Here is an 18,566-nt window from a genome sequence, read left to right on the forward strand (position 1 = left end):
GGCCTGCATTTCAGGACCTACTTGCAAAACCACCTTCCATTATATCAAAATGATATCAACACATCATTCAACTATAAGACATCTAGTATATAAACTGTATTATGCTAAAAGCCCTGCTTTAGCACAAGCCAATTTTAATCACATTCTTCTACATGGTACAGCAAAATGCCTACTTGAAGAAATCGACCATATCCAGAAAAAATATTTTGGAAGTGAAAGCCAATTACAGAATGAAATAGATTTAAAGCAAATTAGCAACAATTCTATTCATGGCAACCTTCTACTAAACACATACAAAAAAGAAATACTGAAATTTAAAAGTACATCTGCTGAAGTACCAAACCATGTGTGTGTATGTTGCCATAGAACTTTTTATAAAAGTAACACAAAAACTGTTTGAATTAGCTCTCCTTATAGCGGAAAATAAATATGAAATCACTGACCCCTTAATACCTTGCAGTTACTGCACTACAAACTTAACAACAACCAAACTCCTTCACGGGCTATCACAAATAATTTGGAATTATTTCCACTACCAAAACCCCTACAACAACTCAATTTGTATGAGAGCATCATAATTCAAACAGTGCACCCCTTTTAAGCAATAATACGCCTTCAACCAAAACAGCGAAATTACCTCCCTCTGAATTAGTGAAAGGTATTCGTGGAAAAGTAATGTATTTACCATTAGATCTAAAACAAAATGTGCACACTCTAGTAGTGCAATGTCCCATTGAGCAATCTTTAATTATCTTAGTAAATGGTGATCCTACAAAAGACAAAAAAATTTGGCAACAACTGATAGATTTACATAAAGTTAGACAAGCCTTGCAATATCTAAAAGACAATAATGAATACTACAAAGAAATTAATATTGAAGAAAACTTGAAGGATACCACTGAAATAATTCAAGAGACACAAGAAGCTGGTCAATTTGAGCCCCTAGATCCTGCTACAATATCCAATACTTTAGACCATTATACAATTCATCCATTGCACTCTAATGACACTGTAGAAGATGCACTAGAAACATACCAAATGTGTCAAACAAAAGGATCACCAATCAGCATATGGGAAAAAAGTATAGAAGCACATGCTTTTCCTGCACTCTTTCCTACTGGCAAAGGAGGAAGGTACGATGATAGACCTATTCAAATAACAGCATCAGAATACCGCTCGTTACGGATGTATTCTGAAGATCCCAGATTTAGACAAAATGTGGAATACATATTGCACCTACTCTTTGAAAGTGAACCAGCAACTTTATGTTATGGAGTTGCACACACATTAAAATCAGGATCCCACTTTCAAAATATGTCAGCTACACAATTATTACAAATCTATTAGAAAACATGGTGGTACAAAAGAGTACTGGTTTCAACGTCATGGAGATGTACGTTGTATGATAAGAAACCTTGGCCCACCCATTTGGTTTGTTACATTAAGTTGTAACGAATATGCATGGGAAGTTTTACATGATTTCCTACGCATATGAAACAAAAACAAAACAAACATAGATATACTAACACCTGGAGAACTTTGTTCTCTAGATCCTGTTAATGTTTCAAGATACATTTGATTCATTGCTATGCTACACTTTATTTGTAATAAAACTGCTCCTCCCCTCGGAGAAGTGCAACACTTCTTTTGGAGAAAAGAATACCAAGCCAGAGGAGCACCACATATCCACATGCTTTTATGGATTAAAGATGCTCCTAAATTTGGTCAAGACAATGACGCCACTGTGTTACAATTTATTGAAAAATATGTACTTGTGCAATTCCATCAGAAGCAACAAATAGTGATCTTCATGCACAAATTTTCCAATTTCAAAGACACAAATGTGGCAAATATTGTCGTCGCAAATACAAAAACAAAGGGAAATACTACACCAAATGCCGCTTTGGTTTCCCTAGACCAGTTACAAAAACTGGTCAAGTGAACAACTTCATGTCTTCAGTTAGACATAGTGTTAAAGGTAAATCACCTAAAAATACATATTACATAAAAAGAACAGAAGAAGAAAAATATATCAATGATTACAATGCAATCATTGCCCGCTTATGGAATGCAAACATAGATGTGCAGTACATTGCAGACAATTCCACTGCAGTTGCACGATATGATACAGCATACTTAACCAAAGCAGAAAAAACAGAGCTCCAAGAACTCTGGAATGACGTGTCATCAGACAAAACATTGTCTCAGCAATTATACAGCTTGGCATAAAAATCCTCTCCCATAGAGAATGTGGCTCTTATGAAGCAGCAGATCGTTTAACTGGTACTGCTTTGTATGGAACATCTGAAAACATAGTATGGCTAAGTCTTGGTCCTGCTAAATCTAGAAAAAGAGTTCTAAAATCATACCAAGATATAGAAACAATAGCCAAACATGATCCCAACAGCCAAGACATTTTAAAAAACTATTTACTGGACACATACTACCCAAACAGAAGTACCACTTTGGAAACCATGTGTCTATACCACATAGCCCAAAACTTCACATACAAAACATAATATAAAACCTGATGAAAAAAAGGTAAATACAGAGTGACAAATTGTGAAGGCAGCTCAGTAAAACTCACCAAACCAAATATAATTAATCATATCAAATAGTCATTAAAGATTCCTCAACATAAAGAACTATATTACATGTCCCTCCTACAACTCTTTAAACCATGGAGAAAAGAAGAAGAAATGCTAGATAACTATGACTCCTATGAAGACGCTTTCAAAGCAAATGAAAGCACTATAACTGATGTAAACTTTACACAGTACAAAACAATGTTGCACAATGAACAGCAACACGAAGAAGAACTCCAGACCCAACTAGATAAGGACACTCCTGACAGTAGTCAACCTTCTGTAACAGGAAGCCAAGAACCACTGGGAGAGCCATTAATAACAAATGAGGCAGAATTAGCCATGACAGAAGTAGAAAACACCATGTGTCAGTATGAAGATAAAGAAGACTTAACTATTCTACAATCAAAACTAAACAATGAGCAACGTAGCATTTTTAAAGAAATAAAAGAAATTGCACATGGTGTACAGCATGAAAACAAAGAATGCACCTGCCAAAATTACAAACCTATACTACTGTACGTCAGTCGTGAAACTGTTTCTGGCAAGACATTCTTAATCAAAATCATCAGTAAATTCCTTCAACAATTGACAAACAACAAACTGTCAGCTGTTGTCACTGCCCCCACAGGTTTACCTGCCTACAACATAGGCAGTGTCACTTTACACCGATTACTACTCCTGCCAGTAGAACACCAAAACAAATTAGACTATTACGAACTTTCTACAGAAGCTGCAATGAAACTATGCAGAGTATTAAAACAAATGAAAATGCTACTAATAGATAAAGTGAGCATGGTCTCCAACCTAATGTTGGCCTTGATTCACCTCTGATTACAAGAAGTACTCAAAACAAACTACGAAGAGCTCTTTGGAGGAAAACACATGATTGTTTTCAGAAATCTTCTTCAATTGACACCAGTGAAAGGTGAGCCTATTTTTAAAACCTTAGGACACAAACTCTGCCGTAAAACTGTTGGCAGCATTGGAAATGTCAACCTTCAGCAACATTTCCAATACAGAGAATTAACAGAAAACATGTGGCAATCTGCAGATCTCACTTATGCCAACATCTTAAAAAGTATTAGAGTTGGTATATTATCTCAAGAAGCACAAGCAATATTGAAAACCCGGCACATTCATGCATTTTATGGCGATAATGCATGTGCTACGGATGTTATGCCGGTAAATTACCGGTACCGTCATGGAGGAAAGGGGAATTACCGCCCTATACCAAGGTTGGCAGGGCGGTAATTCCCCCTTCCTCCATTGCCCTTCCCCATTCCCATTTTTGCCCCATAGGGCATAATGGGAATGGGGAAGGAGCTAATTACGGTACCTCAAATTGTGGTACCGTAATTAGCACCCTGGTCCCTTTGCAGGTTCATTTTTTAACGCCTGCTAAAAGCAGGCGTTAAAGTACCAACCCGCAAAGGGACCTCGTAATAAGGCAGTAAGGGTTAACGGTCACCGGTACCCTTACCGGTGACCGTTAACCCTTACCTCCTATCGTGTAATGAGGCCCATAGTAAATATGTAATACTAATGCTTCTACGTTACAATGCAGATGGTACCAAAAACAACTGCAAGCTGACTGGATTCACACATGGTCAAGTATCACTTGGTAAGAAAACCTTCATAACAATAGGTATAATCTACGACACAGGAGCCACAACCAATACAGGTCACTATACTGCAAATATTAAAAAAAATGTGGATGGTTCAAATGTAATGATAGTACTATTACTCTAAAGCAGAGATTACCTGCAAATCTTACAAACGCTTATTTAATGTTCTTAAAACCAAAATGTATTAACTAAACTGTACTAAACTTCTATTAAAAAACTATGAACTGTTACATTATGCCAGCAGCTATATAACTGCCCCAAGATTCAACAACAACTAAACAGATAAATAAATACCACTAAATTATATCAAACAATAAACAGTTAGAATACGCCAACTGGTATCTAACTACCCCAATATTTTCAATAACTAAACAGATAAATCAATACCACTACATTATGACAAGAAATAGACAGTTAGAATACGCCAACTGGTATCTAACTGCCCCAAAACTTTACAATATCCAAACAGATAAATCAATACCACTTCATTATAACAAAAAATAGACTCTCTAACTGCTCCAAAAATCTGCAACAAGCTAATATATAGAGCATTAGCCAGAAACAACAAATGAACACTGAAAACAAACAAACAAATAAACTGTAGCATAACAAAAAAAGTTTTTTTTTTTTAATCCAACATGGATTTTTTTTTCTCCCACAGACCCAATGATTTTAGCAACAAGCACAGAAACTGAGCAAATTGCACAGGACACTGGTTTGTAATCTACTAAATATGAGGGATAAAAAAAAAAATGTTGATTATTCAATGTTATAAGTCATTACAAAATACCAATACTAACATGATCTTTTCTTTTATCACAGAAATAAACAAGAAATACATGTACTCCAGTTACTAAACCAAACAGTAAGTATATTATATTAAGTACAACCATCACAGCAAATCACACCCATAGTGACTTATAACTTTGGTGCTTATAAATTGGGTCTTGTCCATGCACCCAAGACTATAGGCCCTGCCCACAACCACCACAGCATATCACACCCATAGTGGCTTATAACTTTGTTGCTTATAAATTTGTTTATCACACCCATAGAGTCAAACATTTTAACTGTGCCATATTGGCACTTTTAATGTCTGCAGACATGATGAGTGTTCTTAGAACAGTTTCAACTTGCCTACGAACAGTACGGACAGGCATAGCGTCCTCAGGACAACCCCATTTTGTTTATTTAAGAACATCCCAGGACACATAATGTGTTCTAAGAACACTTTCATCTTGCCAGCGAACAATACAGACAGTGTCCTCAAGACACCCCCATTTCGTCCATTGACGAACATTTCAGGACACTGCATGTGTTATTAGAACAGTTTTAACTTGCCTGCGAACAAAAAGGACAGGCATACCGTCCTCAGGACACACCCATTTTGTTTATTTTCGAACATTTCAGGACACCGCGAGTGTTCTTAGAACAGTTTCAACTTGCTTGCGAACAATACGTACAGGCGTAGTGTCCTCAGAACACCCAATTTCATTTATTTACAAACATCCCAGGACACTTCATGTGTTCTTAGAACAATTTGAACTTGCTTGTGAACAGTATGGACAGGCATACCTTCCTCAGGACACCGCCATTTTGTTTATTGACGAACATCCCAGGACACATGATGTGGTCTAAGAACAGATTCAACTTGCCTGTGAACAAAACTGACAGGCTTACCGTCCTCAGAACACACCTATTTCGTTTATTTTTGAACATTTCAGGACACCGAAAGTGTTCTTAGAACACTTTCAGCTTGCTTGCGAACAATACATACAGGCGTAGTGTCCTCAGAACACCTCCATTTTGTTTATTTACAAACATCCCAGGACACTTCATATGTTCTTAGAACAATTTGAACTTGCTTGCGAACAGAACGGACAGGCATACCGTCCTCTGGACACCCCCATTTTGTTTATTGACGAACATCCCAGGACACATAATGTGTTCTTAAAACAGATTCAACTTACCTGCAAACAAAACAGACAGGCTTACCAGCCTCAGAACACACCCATTTCGTTTATTTTTTAACATTTCAGGACACCGCGAGTGTTCTTAGAACAGTTTCAACTTGCTTGCGAACAATACGTACAGGTGTAGTGTCCTCAGAACACCCCCATTTCGTTTATTTAGAACATTTCAGAACATCTGCGTTGACCGCGGACAAAGTGAACACAACAGGGGGGGCTACCACCTAAATAAATACAACATTTAACCCATCTCTTACTCCCCCACTCTCCCCAAACAGTTTTACACACCATCACACTCTACTGAATAGTATTTTTCCACCAAGTTTCACCGCGCTGTCCGCGGACATCCGCGAATCCAAGATGGCGGCGTTCTCAAAAATCTGACGCGCTTCACGCTCTTCTCCGTCCAATCATCGAACACGTTGCATGTCCGCGGACATGACGCAAGCCGGTTGGCCAATCAGGACACTGTCCACGGTGCGAACAGGGAAGTGTGTCCACGGACCGAACATAGATATCACTGATTTTTTGTGACCTACTTTTTGGTCATTTTTTAAAAAACTACTGGACGGATTTTCACCAAATTTGCAAAAGCACGCTTTTGGGACCAAGCCGCTGCTCCTGGTCAAAATTTGGTGACAATCCGTCCAGCGGTTTGGCATGTAGGCGTGAGCAAAGTTTTTTCCCCATTCAGTCTATGGGAAAAAAATAAGTTTTGGGAACCCCCCTATAACTTTGCCCCCCCTGGACCAAACCTCACCAAACTTTGCAAAACAAATCAGAGTGACCCATATACTTTTTTTTGCAAAGTTTGGTGAGGATTTGTCCAAGGAGAGTGAAGTTATAAGCCACCTAAAAAGGGGCTCTTCCTATGGAAACAGCAACTTATGATATGATATGATATGGTATTTGTAACGCGCCTATACACAAGTGTTTCAAGGCGCGACGAGGCAGGGAGGGAGGGAAACAAGGGGAAGACAGACAAACGATCCTACTAGGCCAGGTGTCATTCAGATCGTGCAAGTGCAGAGGTAAGGGGAAAAGGAGAAAGTGGAGGGGGAGGAGGTGGGGGGGAAAGTGCAGTACAAGGTAAGTAGCGTAATAAAATAATAAATAATAAATAATAAATAAAAGGGCCAGCTGGTGGCAAGTGCGAGGTAAGTGCAGAGCAAGTGCTGGGAAGGGGGCTGTAGGGATGCAGTGACAGTCCCACAGTGCAGGAGGAGCCAGGGAGGCAGTGCAAGTGGAGAGTGGCTGGGCCCTGGACCGAGGTCACAGAGTGGCCCAGATGCAGGTTTAGTGCAGACTTCAGTGGGGAGTTTAGCAGGTTTAGCAAGGGAGAGGGAGAGAGAAGGCAGAAGCGAAGAGGAAGGTTTTGAGGTGCTTCCGGAACCGGAGATGGTTCTCCTCAAGTTTCAGGGAGGCAGGAAGGCTGTTCCAGAGGGAGGCCCCTGCTGCGGAGAGAGATCTACCCCCAGCTCGTTGCTTCGAGAAGCGGCTGACCATGAGGGAGTTGGAGACGGATGAGCGAAGGGCTCGTGAAGGCAGATATTTAGGAAGAGAGAGTTGAAGGTATTTAGGCCCCAGGCCCCAGAAGGCCTTGTGGACAATGCAGAGGGTTTTGAACTTAATCCTCGCAGCCACTGGGAGCCAGTGAAGAGATTTCAGTCCTGGAGAGATACGGTCCCTGGGCTTGAGGCCAAGGACAAGTCTCGCAGTTCTGTTCTGGATAAGTTGCAGAGGGCGGAGAGTGGAGGCAGGCAGATTAAGATAGAGGCTGTTACAGTAGTCCAGCCTTGAGAGAACCAGGGCTCGGGAGACAGTGAGCTTCTGGGGGAAGGAGACGAAGGGAAGAATACCTCTGAGGAGGTGCAGCTGGTAGTGTGACTTCTTAGAGACGTCAGATATATGAGGAGAGAAGGAGAGTGTGGAGTCGAAGATGACCCCGAGGTTTTTAGCTTTGCAGGTAGGGGCAGGAAGGGGGCCAAGGGAGGCCGGCCAGAGAGCTGCAGGAAAGGAGGGAGTGGGTGTGCCGATGAGTAGAATCTCAGTCTTACTGGCGTTAAGGCAGAGGTCGGTGGCGGCACACCATTCCTGGATAGCAGACAGACAGTCGGAGATGAGGGAAGGAGAGGAGGAGGCCGAGGGTAGCCTGAAAATGAGCTGGGTATCGTCCGCATAGCACTGAAAGTGGGGGCAGAGAGCGGCGATGCGGTGGGCAAGGAGTGCCATATACTGGTTGAAAAGCCAGGGAGAGAGGTTGGATCCCTGGGGGACACCGCAGGTGGAGTAAAAGATGTCAGAGAGGAAGGAGCCCATTTGGACCTGGGAGGGTCGACCGGAAAGGAAAGAGGTCAGCCATGCCAGAGCCTGACCAGTGATACCCAGGTTATCACGGAGACGGTTGAGCAGGATGGCATGGTTGACAGTGTCAAAGGCAGAGGAGAGATCGAGCAGAATGAGAACACAGGGAGTGTTGGAATCGAGGTTCAGGAGCAGGTCCTCACGGATGTTCAGGAGAGCAGTTTCCGTGCTTCTGGCCGCTCTGAAGCCGGATTGATGGTCATGAAGATTACCAACATATTCAGCATGGAGGTTAAGCTGGGAGATGGCCAGTTTCTCCAGGAGCTTGCCCAGGAAGGGAGTAATGGAGATTGGGCGATAGTTGGCCGGGCAGGAGGGGTCGGAAGAGGGTTTCTTGAGGAGGGGGTGCACAAGGGAGTGCTTGAGGGGGGATGGGAAGACTCCAGAGGCGAAAGAGTGGTTGCAAAAGTCAGCTAGGGCAGGAGCCAGGGAGTCGATGTGGTCCTTGATGGTTTTGGAGGAACAGGGGTGAACCTGTTTAGACGAGGCTTTCATAGATCGGACTTGTCTGGAAACCTCATCAGCAGAAAAAGGTGGAAAAGCAGAGAAGGAGGGCGGAGGGGTGGCTGCAAGAGAGCAAGAGGAAGAGCCGGGAAGAGAGGGAGGGAGGAGAGAGGAGGAGAGCGAGGACAGGATGTCCTGAGTTTTTGAGATGAAGTGCGAGGCCAGTGCAGTGCAGAGGGCCTGGGAGGGGACAGGAGAGGTAGAGACTGCAGCAGGGTTGGCCAGCTCCTTGCAGATTTTAAAGAGTTCGGCCGAGTTGTTTGATGCCTCAGAGATGCGGGCTTGGATAAGGGCTCTCTTCTTGGTGAGAACGGAGAGCCGGTATTGCCTTTGGAGCAGGCGGCAGGCCAGTTTGTCAGAGGATGAGCATGAAGCACGCCATTTCCTCTCTGCCACCCTGCACTTGCGTTTTAGGGAGACGAGATCCGAGTCATACCAGGAGTTACATTTGGCTTTGGGCTTCAGGCGGATTCTCATGACGGGGGCAAGGATATCGAGAGTATCAGATATAGAGGAATAGAGCATGGAGAGGGCTGTGTCAGGGTGGGAGTCAGCCAAGGGGGGAGAAGGAGGCGAGAAGGTAGCAGCGAAAGCCTCAACTGACACGCGCTTCATGGGTCGGATGACCGAGAAGGTGGGTGGCAGTGAAGAGGGTGGCTTTGCCTGTGGGGTAGGGAGGGAGAGGTGGGAGGATAGGAGAAAGTGATCGCTCCAAGAGAGAGGAGTGGAGAGAGGGAGGGAGAGGGGAAGGTCAGAAGAGATCAGAGCATCAAGAGTGTGCCCTGCAGAGTGAGTAGGCGCAGACGGGAGAATAGAGAGTGAGAGAGAGTTGCAGAGTTCGCAGAAGAGACCAGTGGGGGGACAGGAGGCATCGAGGTGGATGTTGAAGTCACCGAGAAAGAGGAGTTGGGTGGTTGAGGACAGGAGTGAGGAGGAGAGGTCAGCCCACTCAGAGAGGAAGGAGGAAATTTGACCAGGTGGCCGATAGATAGTAGCCATGGTAAGGGAATGGCTAGGAGAGAGAGAAAGTCGGCAGACAAGACATTCAAAAGAGGAGTAGGTCTGCGTAGGAGTGACAGTGGCATGAATCCACTCAGGGAAGATAAGGGCAACACCACCCCCTGAACGGTTGGGCCTGGGCACGGAGAGGATCTTGTAGCCGTCAGGTAGGAGTGTGTCGAAGCTGGTGGCAGAGCTGGCAGTGAACCAAGTCTCAGTGAGACCGAGGACGTCGAGGTCCAGTTCCTCAAGAAGGCGACAGATATCAGAGGAGTGCTTGATGGCAGAGCGAGAGTTTAGAGTGGCAATGTGGAGAAGGTTGCCACCCTTGAAAAACTTCCGGGGAGGGGTACAGATCAGAGGTACGCCCTGCGGAGGTGTTAGAGAAGGAGTTGAAGAGGGAGCAAGAGAAGGGGCAGGGAGGGAGGGGAGAGGCAAGGTAGCCGAGGACAGAGGAGGGGGGACAGCGGGAGCGGAGAGGAAGTTGATGAGGCAAGGGAAGCGTCTATCAAAGAGGTGAAGGTTGGCCTGAGGGCCTTGGACCAAGACGGTCCCGTTAGCATAGACATTAATGATGGCTTTGGAGGAGTGGAAAGGGGCCAAGAGGACATCCCAACGGGTGCCACCATTAATGGGAGAGGTGGAGAAAGGAGAGAGCACAGTGACCATGTGAAGGGTCCATAGGTCAGGTGAAGGCACGAAAAAGAGAATGTCAGTGAGAGTTTCCTTGGAGCAGGCGCTCGTGTAGGTGTCAGCGATAGGGAGGCCTGGGTTGGAGAACAGGATGTCCTTTTTAAACTTTTTCCTACCGGATTTAGTGAGGAGAGCAGGATAGTCAATGGAGAAGCAGTTAGAGTAGATAGGCGAGATAGAGAGCACCATGGAGTAGGAGGGGAGGCGGACGACACGGGTATGCAGACAAGAAGAGAGTGGAGGGCACTAGTTTACCACAATGCAGAGCAAACAGTAATGCGTAGAAGGTCAGGGCCACCTAAGTATGAGAATCCTGCGAGGGGAGAAAAAGCACCCTAGTTTAACACAATGCAGAGCAAACAGTAATGCGTAGTAGGTCAGGGCCACCTAAGTTTGAGAATCCTGCGAGGGGAGAAAAGCACCCTAGTTTAACACAATGCAGAGCAAACAGTAATGCGTAATAGGTCAGGGCCACCTAAGTTTGAGAATCCTGCGAGGGGAGAAAAGCACCCTAGTTTAACACAATGCAGAGCAAACGTGGTTGTGTAATATATATATATATAATGTATTATAGGGTAGCGCTCACCGGCCTATAGTTAAGGTGAGTCGTACTCCCATAGGAACCTCCAAAAATTCTATTTTTAATAACTTTTGATTTGAGTAATGGATTTGGCCGAAATCTTGAAGTTGGTTAGGGATAAGCCCCCCCTAGTCTGCAAAACATCATAAAGATTCATTAAAAGATCAAATAAAAGTAATTAGGAAGACAAAAATGTGCAGTCTATTCCCCATCCATTTTTCCATAGACAAACATGGTACATGTTTTTCCAGACCGCATAGCCCAAACCGCTGGATGGATTTGGACTATATCCAAAACAACCTGAGCACAAAGCATTTAAAAAGGCCTTTTTGTGGTTTGGGGTTATTCCATGCAATAGTTTTATTGAATATTTGACAGAGGATGGGGTGCCCCTTCTCAAAAATAGATAGCTATATCTAGGGTAAATAGGCAAACCAGGGTTTTTAAAAAAATGAACAGCCGCCATCTTTGTTTTTGGTCAATGCGACGGATTGCCGAGGTTATAGCTGAGGTTATCAGAAAATGAAACGCAGGAAAAAATAATTTGCAGGTAAATGCCATTAGTCTGGAGGTGGGGGGGCTAGAGGGCAACAAGTGAAATTTGGCAGTTAGAGGGGTTCTAGGGACTGAGTTTGCAACACAATGCTTTTCTGTAACATCGGCTATATCCGCGAATAGCCGACATCTCAAAGCAAACTGCGACACAGAAACAGCGTGCGTTGTGGGGGGAAAGACAGGGGACAGGGAAGGTGAGGAGGTGAGGAGGCCATCTGGGGTGTGGGAGGAGCTGGCAGAGATGATAGGGCACTTGTTGAGGGCCTTTTATTTTGGCAGTCTTTCCGATATTGTCGGCTATAGAAAATGACAGGGAATCACGGCTATCTGTACTTCATACATAAAATGACTACAGATAGCCGAGGTTATCTGTAGTTTTGTACCTGCAGCTATAGAAAAAAGTTAAACAAAATTAAAAGATATTTTGACAGGTACAGTGACATCCGGGGTGAAAAATTACCCATGGACAGTGACACAATAGGCATCCAGGTAGTTTTGAATCTAAGACTGACCCTGCTTAGATTCAAAACAAGATAGCGGTTGCCACCCTGAGGTAATGTTGTTTAATAAATTAGCACAAGTTAAAAGACCACTTAGAGCAATGTGGCCTGAGGGGGCAGGCGCCTTCTTCGCTTTGAAGCTAAGCAGGGTCAGTCCCAGTTACTGCATGTATGCGAGCAAGCCCACAGTTACAGATGACGTGTATTTTCTTAGTTTTATATATCTCATAACACACTAAGAAAACACATGGCATCCACATTATTTTTATTTAAAAACATGCTGATGTCGGACCTTGAAATTAATGCACTTAGATACCATTATATTGCCAGTTGCTGAATTGCATTCTGGTATTTGTAGTTTCCCATTCAGGATGGGGGAAAAATGGCACAATTGTTGACTTTTTGCCTAACATAATTTGATAATGATGTATATATTTGAGTGACAATATAGTATGTATACTTTTCAAGTTATCTTTATAAAGCAGAGTATTATTGAAAGCCAGCAATGTGGGTGAGGAGGGGAAATTATAGGCCAAGTAAGTCATGAGGTTTTGCCCATGATGCGGCAAGAGAGTTTGCAATCCTGGACACTGCAGTTATTTGCCCGTGATTGTGGCTGATGTTAACTGCACAAGTAAAGGACACATGTGGGTGGACAGTGTAACATTTTTAAAGAGGGCGGGCGCAACCCCGTTGTGCTTTAGTAGTTGAAAGGTATGTGTGCCAGTACATTGAGGCCTGAGGGGTGTAATACATGAGACGCGTGAGGTGTAGGAGGGTGGGGGACGCCCTCTAACAAACACTTTGCATACTCTCATTAATGCTTCTGCCGTGACAAAAAGCCTGCAGCCACGCCAGTGCGAAGTGCGAAGTAATATCAGCGTGCAAAGCGAAGGGTATTTTCTGTTCCTCCATCGTTTAGTCTGTGGTGAAAATAATAATTATAATTAGGTTTTGATTTGCGAGCGTGGGTGTCGCCTGCATGGTTTTGTGCCCTAGCTGACTTTATTATGCCTGCGTTGCCGGTACTGCTCACACCATGGTGTATGCCCCAGACTGATGTATGTTGAAGTTGGTGGTAACCTACAGACATGGCCTGTGCAAGTCATATCAGCATGCAAAGTTAAGGCTGCTTTCTGTTTCCCCGCTTTTTACTCTGTGGTGTGAGTAATGATTAGAATTACATTTTAATTTGCGACCGTAATTTAGGGGCCGGTTCATGGAACAAATGTGCTCTGAAATTTGTGGCGCATGCTGGTGCACGCTCCCTCTCTGCGCCAGCCGGGTGCGCCGCTTCTGCGCCGAATTCTATGAATCACCCCCTTAAAATTAAAGCAGGTGTCGCCTGCGTGACTTTGTGCCCTAAATATGCACCCTAGTCACTCTTTTCATTACAACGCTACAATTACTTGGAATGAACTCTCGTATGCTTTGCAAAACTGGAAAGATGGTGGAGAAACATGGAGAAACACAATAACATTCACATTGATGCAAGGATTGGACAAGTTGAACGTGGCTTCTTTTTGGCTCCCATTTGAACCACAGAGTTGCCTCCAAATAAACCTCCATCTAATTTCCACATGCATTATTTTGTTACATGAATGATATCTATTTTACCCATTATTTACATGTGCAGGGCCCTGTTTTGTTAAGTAATTTGCTGTAAATAGGTAGTTGTGCTAAATGCAATCACATCTGAATTCACTGTGCATTAATGTAGCGAGAACCCAATGCCCTCTAGGTCCCCAAATATGGGGGTGGCCCCTATGTGCACCCCGAAGTTCCCCGTGAGTTTGTCTGCTATTTAAATATTGCATTACATAATAGCATTGTGGCCCTATTTGTGTTGGTTAATGCGCTCATGCTGTGCAGAGCCCGTTTTCCCGCATGGCAGGTGCTCCTACACGGAGACTTTTACCTGTCGCAGATAGAAACACACATGTCCTAAGTCCTGATTTGCGAGTGTAATTTAACATTAAAGCAGATGATGCCTAGAGTTGTGTTATCAGTGTAATGGTGTTAAAAAGTATACCGAGGGCCATATGTTGTGCACTGATATTTCTAATAGGGAGGTGCTGTGCTGCCCTACCATGAATAAGTCGAGCATCCCGTAGACAGGCGGGGACAGAAGTGTACAGCACGAGGGCCTCATTTGGGCCACTTTCAATTAAATATATATATATATGGATAAACCAATTTGGCTAAAAGATGGCGCTCTCCCTCATTCAGTGGCTGGTGCTAGAAAAACGAATTTAGCCAAATCCGTATATGTAGGGAAAAACATATATATATATACCTTTAGGATGCTGCAGCTGGGACGCATTTCCTCATGGAGAAAAGATCCGAGGGAGTGTGCTGAGTGCGCGCGGTCTGCTGGAGGGCTGAATCTTGTGTCCCTAATGTGCGCCGCTAGGGACTGGACACTAGGGACATCTTTCAAAGGTGCGCCTTCTCATCAACCACACAAAAATCCGCGGTAAGCAGCCTGCACAGTACAATGTCCGTCACACCAGATGTCTGGGCTCAGAGGTGGCGGCGGATCCACAGAGCGTACAGCCACGAATAGCAGCAATTACCTGGGGTCTGCATGAGGGTTGCTTGCTTTTGGGGTGCCCTTTCCACACCCCTTGGTGTCACCCCAAACTTGCGCCATTAGCAGACGCCAAATCGATCTAGGAGAATGTACCCGCCACAATCCACTGTCCCCTGCTCATAGTGCCCAGCGGGTCACCCCCTTCAGTTCTGTCTGTTCTGCAGTTGTCATGGTGTCCTCAACAACATCGCTCATGTGGCGCCCGTAACTTAGAATACTCTGTGTACTCGAATGCACATTGTGCACAAGATTTGCCATCTATCACGGCAGTGCATTAATGTCAGCTCAGTGGGTTGTGCGCTGATCCTCGCGGCACTTTTCAATGCTAATGCAGCACACACAAGTGGGGTCATTCCGAGATTGGAGGTAGCCATGGTGCTATTAGCACCATGGCTGCCTCCAATACCGGGTCCGGTCTGGCTGAATGGGGACTTACCGGGTCATTCCGACCCTGGGACCCGGTAAAAATCCCAATTCAGTAAACCATTCCCCATTCGCATTTGAGCCCCCATAGGGCTCAATGGGAATGGGGAAGATGCTAATTACAGGCCTGCAAATAGCGGGCCCATTATTAGCAACCTGGTCCCTTAGTGGGACCCGCTAAGGACGTGTGGTCTGACCACACGTCCTTTGCGGTTCCCGCTAAGGGACCTCGGAATTGGGTGGTAAGGGTTTACCGGCACCGGCATCCAGTGCCCGTCAACCCTTACCGCCCAACTCAGAATGACCCCCAAGATCTCATCTCAGCTGTTTCCGCTCTCTCTTTCTCTGTAACGTGGATTTTGATGAGTGGGGGGTTGCTTTTTTGTTTCTTTGCTGTTGTGACAACCCTGCAGGCTTGCATGTTAGCTATACACACATGCCCTCATTCCGTGCTCTGCAACCTGCTGCTTTCCAGCTGTGTGGACTACATGTCCCATGATCCTTTGCTACTGATTTCTGCGGCTGTGGTTGACTGGAGATGTAGTTAAGAACATCTGGAGACCCCAAAGTTGCAAACCCTTTCTTAAAATTAAGTTAAACTTGTGTTTGCTCTGCTTCCCACTAACCAATTTGTTTTAAATATCACTGAATTCGGCATGGGGGGCACATTTGAAGGGTAGTTTGTTTTATGAAGACGCGTATCCCAGTATGGAAGATGAATTATTGGTCTTGGGGTGACTAGAATAAATAAAATAGCCAAAACTATGTCAATGTGTGTATTATAAGGGTCCCAGCACAAAAGTAATGCCTATTATTATTATTAGTATTATTATTATTATTATTATTATAGTTTTTGAGCGTAGATCTATCTATCTTTGTGAAGCAACTGAGCACTCTATAGACCATTTTACAACCATACAGATACATAACAGATACATAATAGAGACCTTTTCAGATTTAACAACAGAACAGATATACAGCAGGGGGTGGGATATAGAGAGGCACAGAGGATGGGTACCACTGTACCGGGTGGTGGGTCGAAGAGGGGTGGGTGGCCTCTTGCGAGTCCAGTGGCACAAGGGTCGATGTGGTGGCCTAGTGGTTGAGGTCGAGAGATTTCTTGAAGAGGTGGGTCTGGAGTTTGAATTGTAGGCGCGTGTGGGGGTGAGTCTGATGCTGATGGGGAGGAGGTTCCATAGTCTTGGGGCTAGGCAGAGAAGTTTTGTTTTCTGATCCTTTCCTTTTTGAAGCAGCGGATCACAAGTATGCATGTGTCCTGGCTTCTGGTGGTGCGCTTTCCATTGGAGATTCTGAGCTTCTCTGCAAGGTAGCCGGGTGACTTGAGGGCAACTGCCTGATGGCAAGACATGAAGTGATGTGTGCATGCAGTGGGAGCCAGTGAAGGTCGATGAGGGCTGGGGTGATGTGTTTGTATCTGCGTTGATGAGGCATGCAGCCGCATGTAGGACACTTCTGAGTGGCACAAGGGAGGACGACATAAGGCCTTAGAGGATAGTACCAGTGCATGAACAGTGGTTCTAAAGCTATCCAGAGGGAAGAAGGGCTTGACTTTTTGCAGGAGGGCGAGCTTATACCAAGTTGTCTGAGTTTTCTTAGCTATGTGTGTCTTGAAGGAGAGGTGTTTTTCAATGTGGAACCCGAGGGCTTGGTGCAGGAGGTGAGCTATGGTGTGACGCCCACAGAGTTCATGGTTGATAGCCAGGTCTGTATGTCTGGGTGTTACGTGTTGTTGGAGAGGAGTAGGAATTCGGTCGAGAGGTTGAGCTTCAAGTATACATTGGACATCCATGACTAGATGAGTGAGAGGCAGGTTTTGAACCTATGCATGTCCTTGTTGGAGTCGATGTTGAAGTATAGATGTGTGTTGTCAGCGTATTGGTGGATGTGGATGTTGTGTGTGGCTATGGGGGGGGGTCCCAGCGGCTCCGTGTCTAGATTGAATATCATCACTGTGGAGAGAATGGAACCTCTAGATCTGGAGCAGTCCCGCTGAACAAACTGCTGGCAGTTGGTGAGGTAGCACTTGAACCAGCATAGGACAAGCTTGCTGATCCCCATGCACTGATGTAGCATGTCCGTAAATGCCTGGTGATCTATTTTGACGAAAGCGGATGAGTGGTCGAGTAGGACAAGGAGGCATGGGGGGCCAGCATCAAGGATGTTGAGGGCATTGTCGACCACGTGTTTGGCTGCTGTCTCTGTGCTGCATCTGGGTCTGAACCCGGATGGGTAGGTTTGGAGGAGGTTGTTGGTGTTGATATGTTGCTGCAGTTGTGCGGCTACTGCTTTCTCAATGATCTCACCTAGGAAGGGAAGATGGATGATCGGGCGATAGTTACCTAGATTGTCCCAGAGTTGGTTTATTTAGTAGAGGGAGGATTTGTCCTGTTTTTAGGGTCAATGAGAAGGTACCTCGCTTTTGGGAGCTGTTGATGATTTCTAAGTAGGAAGGTAGAGCTTCTGCCCGGAGGGTCTTGAGGGTGGATGCTGGGAAGATGTAGTCTGTATATGGTGTGGCTTTGAGGATGGCCAGGGTTTCTACCAGGTCCTTTGTTGAGGGTCTTTAGAATGTTGTCCAGGGTATGGAGATTACGCAAGGAGGGACGTGAGGTGGGTCTGTGGATGCACAGCTGTTGTCTATGTGCTGACAAATTCTTCTGACTTTGTCGGTGTGGACAGTGCTGATGATGGTGGATTTTTCAACGGAGTGTGGTATAGCAGGGGCGGGTAGCGGGTTGACACAGTGCTTGACTGCTTTGAAGAGGGCTCTGCTTTTGTTTTGGCTTCTGTTATGGTGTCTTGATAGTAGGAGGCCTTGGCTGTGTTGATGAGTTGTTGGCGGGCTACTCAGAGTTCCTTGAGGAGTGCAATTTCAGATGCGGTTCTGGAGCACCACCAGGTTTTCCCTTGTTTCCTGATGACTCTTTTGCTGAGGTTGAGTTCTTGCATGTACCAGGGTGCTGATGGTTAAGATTTGCAGGTGCGTTGTTTCATGGCTACAAAGGACAAAAGTCAGACGCTGTACAATTTCAAGGACATGCCTCAGAATTTGCTACTGCTTGTTTTTCTGTTAACACACTTGTCTTTTAGGTGACCTCTGGCCTCATGAGCAACACTACACAGATGCAAGCAATTTAGGGAAATGCAATGG

This window comes from Ambystoma mexicanum, chromosome 2q (genome assembly GCF_040938575.1).
Source record: "Ambystoma mexicanum isolate Mex_15411 chromosome 2q, UKY_AmexF1_1, whole genome shotgun sequence".
In the NCBI taxonomy this organism is placed as follows: domain Eukaryota; kingdom Metazoa; phylum Chordata; class Amphibia; order Caudata; family Ambystomatidae; genus Ambystoma; species Ambystoma mexicanum.